Below are 13,007 nucleotides of genomic sequence, written 5' to 3' on the forward strand. Positions count from 1 at the left end.
TATTAAATTATATTTAGATTTATAAAAAAAAAATGATTACTATTAAATGTTAAAAATTAAATATTTGTAAAATTTTAAATTCCTACTGATTTTTTTTATGTTTTAATCCTTAATTTCATATTTATACTCAATTTTAGGCATTTTGCTATATTAAAAGAAAATTTGTTTTATATACTAAAAAAAATATTTTCAAATAGTTTCGAATTGTCGAAAAGGTTGCCACATAACCCAATTTGCTTAGAATAATCTGTGGAAGGTTTACCTTGTTAAATTTATGTTTTTGGGTTAAATTTTGATTTTTAAATATTTCTTGAATTGTTAGGATATTAAAAAAATTGAGTGATTTACCGCTTAAGTTTTGGTTTAGCACATCAGGTAAGTAATTTGATATCCCTTTGAAATTTATGTCTATAAATGTTAGCTTCAATATATTTAGAGTTGAAATATATAATATATATAGTTTTGTTTGTTTATTTTGTAAATCGGGTTGAGTATGCAAAATATATATATGATTTCTTTGTTATGAGTTTGGAATATGGTTTGACATTGTTTTGATTTTCAAATATGATTTCATAATAATATATTTATATAACTGTTGTTTGTTGGAATATGAAATGTTGCTTTGGAATGATTATGGAATTTACTATGTATGGATTATGTTTTGCAAAAATTTATAAATATTGAATTTGTATATTTTGGCTAATCTGAAAATATATTGTGGTTTTTGTCTCATAGTATGACTATATTTTGACTCTGCCAATAGGGGTTAATTGTTGGCCATGTCGACATGTATTTTGTGATATTGATATTGGTTTCAAACCATGCCACCAATTAAGAATAGTGGTTTTTGTTCACCATGCCATCGGTTGAGAATAGTAGTTTTTATTCATCGTACCATCAGTGATATACTTCTATCCCACTGCATTAAAGGGGTTACTATAATTTTTGTTCTATCCTATTGCACTAACGGGTTAATTATGATTGTCAGTGCAATGATCTAGTTGTTTCTGATATATTTTTGTCTCATTGCACTAAAGGAAAATTTCTGATTCTAACCTACACTACAAGGGTTAAGGTGATCGTAGTATGTTACAGGAGACTAATAAATTTTATAATTTTGTGATATTTATTTCATTTTGTAATCTGAGAATTTGATTTTGAGAATATGATTTGTGAAAATGTGTTTGAACACAAGATTACCCAAAATATTTTTGAATCACTTAGTTAATGTTTTGGCCTAAATGTTTTGTGACATACTTAATCCAACTGAGGGGATATCAGTTACTTGCCGAGTCATCGTACTCATTCCTTTATTTTTCTTTACTTTTTCAAATTTCAATGTTTGCGTCATAGGAGACTTAATCTTGACAACTACTTTGATTAGCAAGATTAGAATCTATCTTTAATTTGGTATTACTTTTGAAGTGAGTATTTTATTATTGATTCTAAAAGATTTATTAGTAAGAATTTTTGTATATTCGACTAATTTACAAAGAGTATAATTTTATAGACTTGAGATTCTGTAAAGTATTATTTTAAAGATTATTGAAGATTTTAATTTAGTTAGATATCTGTTGTCTTATACGCTTATAAGATTCGTCTCATAAGTATGCGGCATTATTAAGCTCTAAATCTTCAGGTTTGGAGCGTGACAATGAGGATACTAAAATCTCTTGATTTTGAGGGGAAGAATCCCATCAAGTACCTAACTCCAAACTTTTGACGAGTTCTCTTACATTGGCAATCAACTTTGTGGACCTCCGGTCAGTGTAAACTACAACAGAAAAGTTGTTACAAATGAAGGTGGTAAGGATGAAGAACGTGTGCTTGTTGATTGGGTTAGTCGTGGGAGGTTTTCAGTTCTCCCTGATAACACGAAATATAAATTTTAATTTCTTTATTATAATTCATAAAAATATTATTTTTAAATTAGTTGAACTTGATAATATTAAATTAATTATAAACATCATCACTTATTCACCATTAATTTTACTTTTACTGACCAAAAAAATATATATAGTTTACATTATCATATCTTATTTTAACCATTAATTATTACCATCATCACTTATTTTACATTAATTTTAGCTAAACATATATAGCAAATTTTGATTTAAAAAAAAAAAAGCCTATAGCAAAAAAATAATAAAGAAAAAGAGTTTTACTTCTCTAAATTTTTTGTAATTTTATTTTTTTTCTCAATTTTTATTTTTTATTTATTTTTTCTCTTTTCTAAGACCTAAAGAGTTAATTGCTGGGCCGTGCAACTTACTCCATAGACTTGGTGGACTTGACTCCTTTATCAAGTCTTTTGTTCTTTCTACAATTGTTGAATTTTAATGGACTATAAAATGCTTTTTGTGGAAAATTCAAGTGGGAAATTGGAGGTCACAAGCTTTCTTTGTGTTTCATCAAATCATGGTGGTTAGCCTACTATCAAAAGTTGAAAGCAACGGTCACAAGTTTTCTGCCTCAAGGGTTAGATCAGCTGGCTTATTTGTGCTCCGTGTTCGTTACTTTTTTATGCATTCGTCTTATCATTTACGTGTTTAAGACTTAGCCATGAATTGAGAAAATGATGCTAATGAACGGTGATTAAAATTATATTAAAAATTAATGAAAAAATAATAACTGTGTTAACTATAAAAGATATATTAAAAATTTACAAAATTAAATGTTTAAAGTCATGTACATAAATTATTATAACTTTATTTTTATATAAAACCAGTGTTGTACTTGAATTATCTTTTGTCAACAATTTTGCTTAATTTTAGCTAAAAATATATAGCAAAATTTGATTTAACAAAAAAAGCAATAACTATAGAAAAAAAATAAAGATAAAGAGTATTTAACTTTTTTCTAAAGTTGATGTAATTTTATTTTTTTTCTAAACTTTTCATTTTTTATTTCATTTTTTCCTGTTTTCTAAAACCTAAAGAGTTAATTAGCTGGCCGTGAGACTTGCTCCATAGACTTGGTTGACTTAAAGTTCTTGTCAAGTTCTTTTTATATTCTTTCTACACTTGTCGAATTTATACGTATGATTGCTTTTGAGGAAAATTCAAGCTGGAATTTTAAATTGGAGGCCTTTGAAGAAAATTCCTAGCACTTGATGTGGTGGAAAATATTTTTCTTTAACTTTATATATTCGGTGTTGGTAGCAAGGATCGATATGCAACCATGAGAGCGGTTACAATTTCCTTGTTTGGATTTCTTCTTGCCATCGCAGCCATCGATATTAGCTTTTGTAATGGGAATTCCAATGCGCTTTGCATTGAACGTGAGAGACAAGCCCTTTTGAAGTTCAAGCAAGACCTCATTGATCAATCAAACAGGCTATCTTCTTGGGTTGAAGGTGAGAATTGCTGTGAGTGGCTTGGTGTTTTCTGCAATAACTTGACTGGCCACGTCAAAGAGCTGCACTTGGGGCTTCTTTCAAGAAGTCCTGCTGAAGATGTGCCAGTCGTTGAAAGGGATGCTTATGAGGATAAGCCAATTGCTCTGTGGGATGCTTATTTTCGGTCAGCTGAATGGGATGCTTACTTTCGCTCAAAGCTAGGGGGCAGAGTAAATCCTTCTTTGATCGAGTTGAAATGTCTCAATTTCCTAGACTTAAGCAATAACGACTTTGGAGGTCTGGCAATTCCCGAATTCATTGGTTCGATGAAGAGTTTGACATATCTTAACCTTTCTCGGGCAAATTTTCGAGGAACAATTCCCCATATGCTTGGAAATCTCTCAAATTTGCATTGCCTTGATCTTGGATACAATTCCCTATTTGAAGCTAAAACTCTTCAATGGGTTTCTGGTCTTTCTTCTCTGCAGTATCTTGATTTGAGTTCTGCAGATCTTGGTAAAGCAACTGATTGGCTGCAGGCAACACACAAACTTCCTTCTTTGGTAGAGTTACACTTGTCAGGCTGCAATCTAAATAATGATTCATCTCCAATCAGTGTTAATTACAAATCTCTTGCTGTTCTTGATCTTTCCACAAATACATTGTCTTCGGTGCCTACATGGATATTCAGTCTTCGTAGTCTTGTGTCCATTGATCTTAGCTCCAATGAAGTTGAAGGTGTGATTCCCAATGGTTTTCAAAATATGTCTTCTCTCAAATTTCTTGATCTTAGTAGGAATTCATTCTCTTCTTCATCGACACTCAGCTGGTTGTCTAATTTCAACCAACTTCAATTCCTTGGTCTTAGCAGTGTCGGCCTGCAAGGTAATTTTTCATGTGCCATTAGAAACTTAAGCTCTCTTACTCATCTTGATGTTTCACATAACCAGCTTGAAATTATAGAACCCAAATGTTTGGAGAGTCTTTGTAATCTGAGAGAGATGGATTTGTCAAATAACGGAATTGATCATAAGGTATCAGAAATCATAGAGAGTTTGTCTAGATGTAGTTTGGATCGATTAGAGTCATTAAATATTGAATCTAACAAACTTTCTGGCCATTTACCTGATCAACTCAGCCAATTTAAAAATCTGGCATACCTTTCCCTTTCTGAAAACTCCATTTCTGGTCCCATTCCATTCTCAATAGGGAGGTTGTCATCATTGAAAGTTCTTGATGTTTCGTACAATCAATTAACCGGACCTCTTCCGGTAGGGGAGCTATCATCTTTGAAGTTGCTTGATGTTTCAAACAATCAATTGAATGCAACTCTTCCTCAAAGTTTAGGACAACTTGGGAATTTGGAACATTTAGACGTTAGCAATAATATGTTGGAAGGAAATATATCAGAAATGCACTTCTCTAATCTCACAAGATTGAGAATTTTCAGGGCATCTAACAACATGTTAACGTTTAAACCAAATCCAAGTTGGATTCCTCCTTTCCACTGTGAAAATATTGAATTAGGTAACTGTCATCTTGGTCCGAAATTTCCTCAGTGGCTACAATTCCAAAAGAACTTGTTTCATTTAGATATCTCCCATGCTGAAATTTCAGGTGTCATTCCCACTTGGTTTTGGAACCTTTCGACTCAATTTGAATATCTAAATCTTTCCAACAACCAACTAGTGGGGAAGATTTCATATTTTCCTAGGAGTTTGGTTGTTGACTTGAGTTCCAACCTATTCACAGGTCCATTGCTACAGGCACCCTCAGATTTGATGTTTTTATTTTTGTCTAAGAATCTATTTTCAGGAACACTTTCCAATTTTCTTTGCAATTCCTCAACTAAATTGGAACCTTTGACCATTCTTGACATTGAATCAAATCTTCTATCTGGTGAAATTCCAAATTGTTGGGAAAATTGGCAATTTTTGAAAGTCTTAAATTTGGGAAACAACAATCTAACTGGGAAAATTCCTAGATCCTTGGGATTTTTGCGCCGTGTTCTGTCATTAAACCTTCGTAACAATAACCTACTTGGAGAAGTACCATCTACACTGCAGAATTTGGTTGACATGCTTATTCTTGATCTTAGTGAAAATCAATTGACGGGAAGTATTCCAGCATGGATTGGAGACAACCTCTTAAACCTTGTGGTTCTAAACCTCCGTTCAAATAAATTCCAAGCCTATATTCCTGATCAAATTTGTGCTCATAATTCTCTTCAGTTCTTGGATCTTGGTTATAACAACATTTCAGGAGCAATTCCAAAATGTTTTAGTAACCTAAGTGCCATGGCCATAAAACCAATCAAGATACACGTGGGAAACAGTACCTGGTCATTCGAGTCTAATAACCTGTTTCTTTTGGGTGCATTATTGGTGATGAAAGGAAGAGAGGATGATTACAGTACCATACTAGGACTTGTTGTCGGCATAGACCTTTCAGTTAACAGTCTCAGAGGAGAGATCCCCGAAGAACTTGGTAATCTCATAGGACTGCGGTCATTAAATTTGTCAGGGAATCTCCTAACAGGAAAGATACCAGAGAACATTGGCAATATGGAGGTGTTGGAATCTCTTGACTTATCGATGAACCAACTCCATGGTGAAATCCCTTCAAGTTTCTCCAATTTGAATTTCTTGAATCACTTGAACTTGTCCTACAACAACTTGACAGGACAAATCCCATCAGGCACCCAGCTGCAAAGCTTTGACAGGTTTTCGTACATTGGCAATCATCTTTGTGGACCTCCAGTCACTAAAAATTGCAGCAGAAATGGCGAAACACCTGATGTTACAAATGGAGGTAGGAGTGGAGGAAAGAAAAGGTCTAATGTGAATTGGCTTTATGTAAGCGTAGTACTTGGATTTGTGATGGGGTTTTGGGGGGTAGTGGCTCCCCTGGTTTTCGTCAGGTCTTGGAGGTTTGCTTATTATTAAAAAGTGGAGCAAATTGGTGATAAGCTATATGTGTTTTGGGCTACTATTGGTATGTAATTATTTGTAATTGAAGCTCATTTCGGTGTGTTTGGTAATGTAATAACTTGATTTGCAAGCTTTTTATTTAATCCATGTATTCGGTTTATGGATGTAGTATTCCATGTTATAATTTATTGAAATGAAATAAAATTGTGTGTGTTAATGTATTTGATTCGTAGACCTATGTTCAAGTTTTTATGCAATATGGCTTGAAGGTAAAATTTTTTTATAAATCCTCTAATTTGAAATATTTCTTATACTAGTCTTCGTTATGATTTTGATTTGTTGTTCAAAAGTAAAATTTCAAAAACTACAATTTTTTATAAATCCAAAGGAAGTGAAAGCTTTTATTGCAATTATATAGAAATTGGAGAATGTCGGTTTACGAGAAAAAATATATATATAAAAGCTGGCCGAATCTGATCAACCTGATTTTGTCAATTCACTTCACATTACTAACCCATGAATGAATCAAGCAAAATAGTCTTTTTTATCCAAATTTATGTAATTTTGAAAAATTTTAATCGAAATAATAATAAATAAAGAAATATAAAAAGAAAAAAAATTCAAAAAATTAAAAATCAAACGTAAGTCATCATAAAAAAATATAGTTGTATTTTTCTTTTTCTTTTTTCTACAAGTTTTAAAATGTTTATAATTTAAACTAAATTGGAAAAACGTCATAGATTTGAACAAATAATTTATAAATTTGAAAATAAAAAATAAAAGTTCATGTCATAGCAAAAGAGCCAACAACAAAAGCGTAACATGTGAGTTAAAAATTATTATTATTTTTTAATTTTGATATATTTATAAGATTCAACAAGTGAGTTAAAATTATTATTATTTTTTTATTAAAAATAATTATAAATATATTAAAAACAATGAAAAGTAACTTACCTAAAATAGTGGGATGAAATTCTAGTAATGGATAAAAACATTTAAAATAATGACCAATGTATGTATTAACAATTAGTATAACATCTTATTTTCTATTCAAAAAATTAGTATAACATCAATTATGCTAGTTTAAGAAACTCATTTACGATAAATTTTGACATAATTAATAAAAGAAGGATTATATGAAATAATTATTCAATGAAAAAATATATTTTTTTGTTTTATTAAAATCACACCATAAAATAATATTTTTAAAAATATATTGATTATTTATTCTATATTATACATTATTATTAGATAGGTAAATTTTTATTTCATCAGCATTCACTTATTAGTGATACTTGAAAAATTAAAATTAACCCCTTTCAATAATATGATTATATCATATAATTTAAATGAAAAGTGTATATATATATATAAAGTAATCTTTTTATAAATTCAAAGTCTAGTCTAATTGATTTATATAAATATTTTAAAAAGTACTTTAGATTAGATTAAAATTTAAATTTATGCATCTATAATTCTTTTTTTAATTCTCAAATTATAATCTTTCTTGCATAAAAAATAAAATTATGACAAACTTTAACTATAACCCGACTATATTAATCAAATCATGTTCATCAATATAAGGTAATTAACATTGTAATTGATCACTCTAAGCATAATGATTTACAATTTTAATTAGCTAAAAATATGAGTTATAGGTAGGACATAAAAGCGAAACATCACGGGTGATGTAAGAGAATTTTGACTTGACCTGGCCGTCATGCCCCGACGAGTATTCCTTTTGACTCACCTGTCGATTCTGCGACCAAATAATGATGTTGGACGCTAATAACATCTTCATACAATTTTACTCTCTTTCCATCGTTTCTTTAATTTGTTCCTTCTTCTTTTTTTTTTTTACATTTTTAAAATAAATATTTGAATAATGTAGCCTTTCCCTCCCTAGCTTGTAATTACTATATATATATATATATCACTAAGCTTCAAATTTCATTTCCCATGACCAAAACCAAAAAGCAAAATCAAAGTGAATTAATTAAAAGATCGAAGAAGAATAATCGTTTCCATTGTAAGAATTACTTGATTTTCATGCATGGACTCTTCATTTTTTCATTACCCAAATCTCCAATTGTCTCTTGAATCCTCTTCTTCCTATATTTCTCAAAAAAATTCTCACCAGAATCATTCAATTATCTCCATAACCAAACCCTTCCTTTCAATGGAAATGACTCCCAAGAAATGTTCCTTTGGGAGTCCTAAATCAAGCATAGGAAAACACTTTTGATACCACATCCGTTAATAGTTTTAGAAAGGATCATTAAGTGAACTTGAATGCAAATGAAGATGAGACAGGAAAGGAGGTTTAGTATAGAGGAGTTAGGAAGAGGCCATGGGGAAAATAGGCAGCTGAGATAAGGGATTCCATAAGGAATGGTGTTAGGCTGTGGCCTGGAACCTTGGATATAGCTGAGGCTACAGCTAGTGTATGATCAAGCTACACTCGCAATGCGAGGTCCGATGGTGATACTCAGTTTTCCAATGGATACAGTTTATGATTCACTTCAAGAAATGAACTATGGATTTGAAGAAAGTTGTTCACCTACTTTGACAATTGAGAAAAGGTACTCCATGAAGAGCAAAAGATCAGGGAACATGAAGATCAAGAAAGAAGGAAATGGGGATGGAAATTATCCTGGTGTTTAAGGATTTAGGAGCTAATTATTTGGAGGAGCTTCTAAGTAAATCTGAGAGTGCAACTCCTTATTGGTGAATATTTGAGTCAAACACCAACATTTTTTCTTCCCTTTTTTGTTTCTTCTCCCTTTTCAATTGAGATAGTGGAGGAGGACCAAATTTTTTGTTGGATATTATCTGTGAATTTGTAAATCTTTGAGATGATGTACAATCAAAGTTTAGTGCTATGTATAATTTTCGCTAACAATTATATTACATACTAGTTGAACATTTCTACAAATTTTCATTCTTCTATATATACATACATATATATATGATAACAATTTCTAGTTATTTTGAATTCATAAAGAGTTATCATCTATATTAATCATATATTAGTAGTAGTTTTATTTTCTTTTTTGCTTAAAAGAACACTTGAAAATAAAGGTCGTTGCGCCAATTTATATTCTCATTTCTTTTTATTTTTGGGTATAAAAGAAAATATTTTTTCGAATTTATAAGATTTCTGTCCATATTTCAACCACATCCTTATCAGTATAGCCATTCTGTTTTCTTTTCAATCAAGGTTTTTTATTTTCTTTTCGGGAAAGAAGAATATTAACTACTTTTTCCTTGAGCAATATGTGCTATTGCTAAGGCAATTTGGACCCTATTTTGAACTAGATGAAGCTCTAATTGAACTATAACCAATTTGGCTGAAGGCTTACCGAATCACTATCGTAATTTATAACTAAAACTGTTTTTAATGTGGAAGTGAACTCAATCCCCTTAAATCCAAGCCCATGGATGTGTTGTTACCATCATGAGCTTTTCGATGCCGCCTATTGTGCTCGATCAACGGCTTACATAGTACAAAAAGAGAGAACTGCTATTTACCTCTCAAATTAAAATTATAAAATTTGATGGACCGACTTCATAAATATATATATATATATTTATATTGTAGACACCCAATTGGGTCCAGGCCCAGCCCAATTGGGCCTGGCCCAAATGGGTAAGCACAATCCAATTTTTATCTTATGTTTTTTTTTTCTTTTTTCTTCTTTTGTATTTTACATATTTTATTATTCATTATTATTATTATATATTAATATATGTATATCTTTATTTATTTTTTTTCTCTGTTAATATTTATATGTATTATATTTATATAGTTATATATTTATTATTATATTATAATTATAATTATTTTTTTTCTCTTTTTCTTGTAATATTTTTTTTGGTTGGTTTATCTTATTGTGTCCCTAATTATCTGTTAATAATTTTTTTTCTCTTCTCTCTTTTCTTGATTCGTATCTGATTTTTTTTTATTATTATTATTATTTTTTCTTTGTTTTCTTTTTTGGATGGCTGGGATTAAAAGATGAAGAATCCCACTGTGGAGGGGAACTCAATCAGAAGAGTCCAATTGGATTCAAAGATTGAATCCCCGTCCAAGGAGGAATTGGGATTGATCAGGAACTCCTGATCAACCCCTATAAAAGGCACCTCCTGGAACAGAATGAAAGGCAAAAAAAAAAAAAACAGTGAGCAAAGCTACTGAATTGGAGAGAAAAGAGGTGTATAGAAGAGTTTTCGAAGGCTAAAGAAGGTTGAGAAGAGTTAGGATAGCTGTAGGGATCGGAAATAATTTTTTTAGAAATTTTTGGCGAAAAATTTTTCTGGAAATTTTTGGGAAATTTCCAGATTTCGACGAAAATTTCGACGACATTTGAATTTTCCAGCAACAATTCCGACGAACCTTGAAGTTTCCGGTGACCTACCCAGTTTCCGGCAAGATTCCCAGAAACCGGTGATCTTCCGGCCAACTTCCGACGAAATTTTCCAGATTTAGAGTGACATTTTCCAGAATCCGACGAAAATTTCACCGGTGTTCTTCAGCTTTTAGAGAGAAGGGAGAGGAAAAAAGAAGAAGAGAGAGAGAGAGGAGAAGGGTTCTGCCAAAAAATAGAGGGAAGTACCTTTTATACCCTTTCAAAACGACGTCATTTTGGCTTTAAGTAACCAGAGGATCCGCGCGTTTTGCCGAAAACCCGACCCGACCCGAGCGTCGACCCATTTTTTGACCCGAGCGTGCCAGCCCCCCTCCGAGCCGAGCCGAGCCGAGCTTCCAAGCCGCTCCCCCAAGTCGTTTTTCTTCCTTGAGCCGAGCCGAGCCGCGATCCGAGCCGCTCCAGGTTTTTTTTTTTTAATTTAATTTTTTAATTTTTTAATTTTTATTTATTAGATTAGATTTATTTAATATTTTTTATCTTTATCTTATTTTTATTTTTGTTTTACTTTTCTTTATTTTTTTATTTTTTATTTTTTTATTATTCTATTTTTTTAAAATAAAAATCAAAATTTCCAAAAAAAAAATATTTTTAGAGAAAAGTTGAAAGTATCAATTTTCCTTAAAAATAAGTTTTCAAAAAAAGGGTTTTTGAGAAAAAGTTGAAAGTATCAATTTTTCTTGAAAATCAAAATTTTCGAAAAATATTTTTAGGAAAAGTTGAAAATATCAATTTTCCTTAAAGATAAATTTTCCAAAAAGGTTTTCGAGGAAAAGTTGAAAGTATCAATTTTCCTTTAAAATCAAAGTTTTCAAAAAAAAGATTTTCGAGGAAAAGTTGAAAGTATCAATTTTCCTTTAAAATCAAAATTTTCAAAAAAATATTTTTGGGAGAAGTTGAAAGTATCAATTTTCCTTAAAAATAAATTTTTAAATTTTTGAGGAAAAGTTGAAAGTATCAATTTTCCTCGAAATTAAAGTTTCAAAAGAATATTTTTGGGGAAAAGTTGAAAGTATCAATTTTTCCTGCACAAGAACAATCATTCTTTCCTTCCTTCTTATTTTGATTTTGATTTTGATTTTTCTTTAAACAATCCGACGACGGAGCCTCTGCAAGTGAAACAGTAGTTCTTTCTTGCATACTTCTGAGGTGAGGGAATTTTCTCAATTTTCTGCTGAAAGTATTAGAGTCAGTTGAGAATAATTTCCAATAACTAATTACTTGGTAAAATTTTAAGGCTAATTGGATAACATAAATTTAAGCTGGTACCATCTTTTGATGGGCGTTGTGAGGGTGCTATAACCTTCCTCACACGTAACCAAACTTTCGAATCCTGTTCTGGTTTGTAGACTTGAACCTATTCTTTTAGGGACCCTTAAACTTAAGTGTTCCCTGAAAGGACAGATTCTTTAGGTGGCCAATCGCACCTAGATAAAAAAGATTGGTGGCGACTCCCTGAAAGTCCACGTCTAGCGATAGATCCTCGGATCTGGACGTTATGACAGCTTGGCGACTCCACTGGGGACTTTGAGAGTCAGGCCAGCAAATAATTTGTGTTATCCAAAAACCTAATAAAATTGAACCTGTTTGTATATATGTGTTATTATTCATTCATATTTATTTACGTTGTTAATTATGTCATTCATATGCATGTGCATAACATGAGCTCTACACCCGAGCTCTGTCCCTCTAGGAGGGAGTAAAGTACCTATTGCTTTCGTGAGGTCTAATACCTCCGCAGTGGCTAGCGAAATACTCCCACTCAAATTGAACCTTTTTCGTTTGTAGCCTGTAATGGGTGAGGATTAGGGTGCCTTACTAGTCTGTGATAGACAATGATGTAAGGAGCAATTTGGAAACCTTTAGACTTTGATCTTAAACCACATATAGTGAACCTTAAGAGTGCCTAAACCTAGGATAGAGCCCTTTTCTACCCAATGATAGATATACCCTGAAATTAAGACACAAAAGGGTGTTTATCTAATCATTTTGATTGTTTAACTTTGTGCATCATTTTCATTATCATATGTAACATTATGCATCGGCATCACTTTCATTTCATCCATGGAACTAACTATGTTGTTTGTCTGATTGTATGCATCTGCATTACATCATCATGTTTTAACACAATCATTTGCATCCATTTCATATTAGATTTCATTCAGGAAAATATACATTTCATTCGTGCATCAAAGCATCATACATAAAGCATAGCATAGCATTTTTAATCATAATTGTGGTACTAGAGGTTCAAGGATAGCTCCACCAAGCAATTCCACCCACCAATACAACACAAGAGCTCGAGCCAGGTAA

The 13,007-nt window shown here is 31.5% G+C and overlaps 2 pseudogenes; both read left to right on the forward strand.

Annotated features, from left to right (window-relative positions):
• The first annotated feature begins 2,870 nt into the window (after positions 1-2,870).
• On the forward strand, positions 2,871-6,339 carry LOC111296069 (receptor-like protein EIX2; annotated as a pseudogene).
• A 1,981-nt stretch (positions 6,340-8,320) lies between these two features.
• On the forward strand, positions 8,321-8,998 carry LOC111296071 (ethylene-response factor C3 pseudogene; annotated as a pseudogene).
• The last annotated feature ends 4,009 nt before the right edge of the window (positions 8,999-13,007 follow it).

This window comes from Durio zibethinus, chromosome 12 (genome assembly GCF_047325235.1).
Source record: "Durio zibethinus cultivar Kanyao isolate XHJ-2024 chromosome 12, ASM4732523v1, whole genome shotgun sequence".
NCBI classification, from domain to species: domain Eukaryota; kingdom Viridiplantae; phylum Streptophyta; class Magnoliopsida; order Malvales; family Malvaceae; genus Durio; species Durio zibethinus.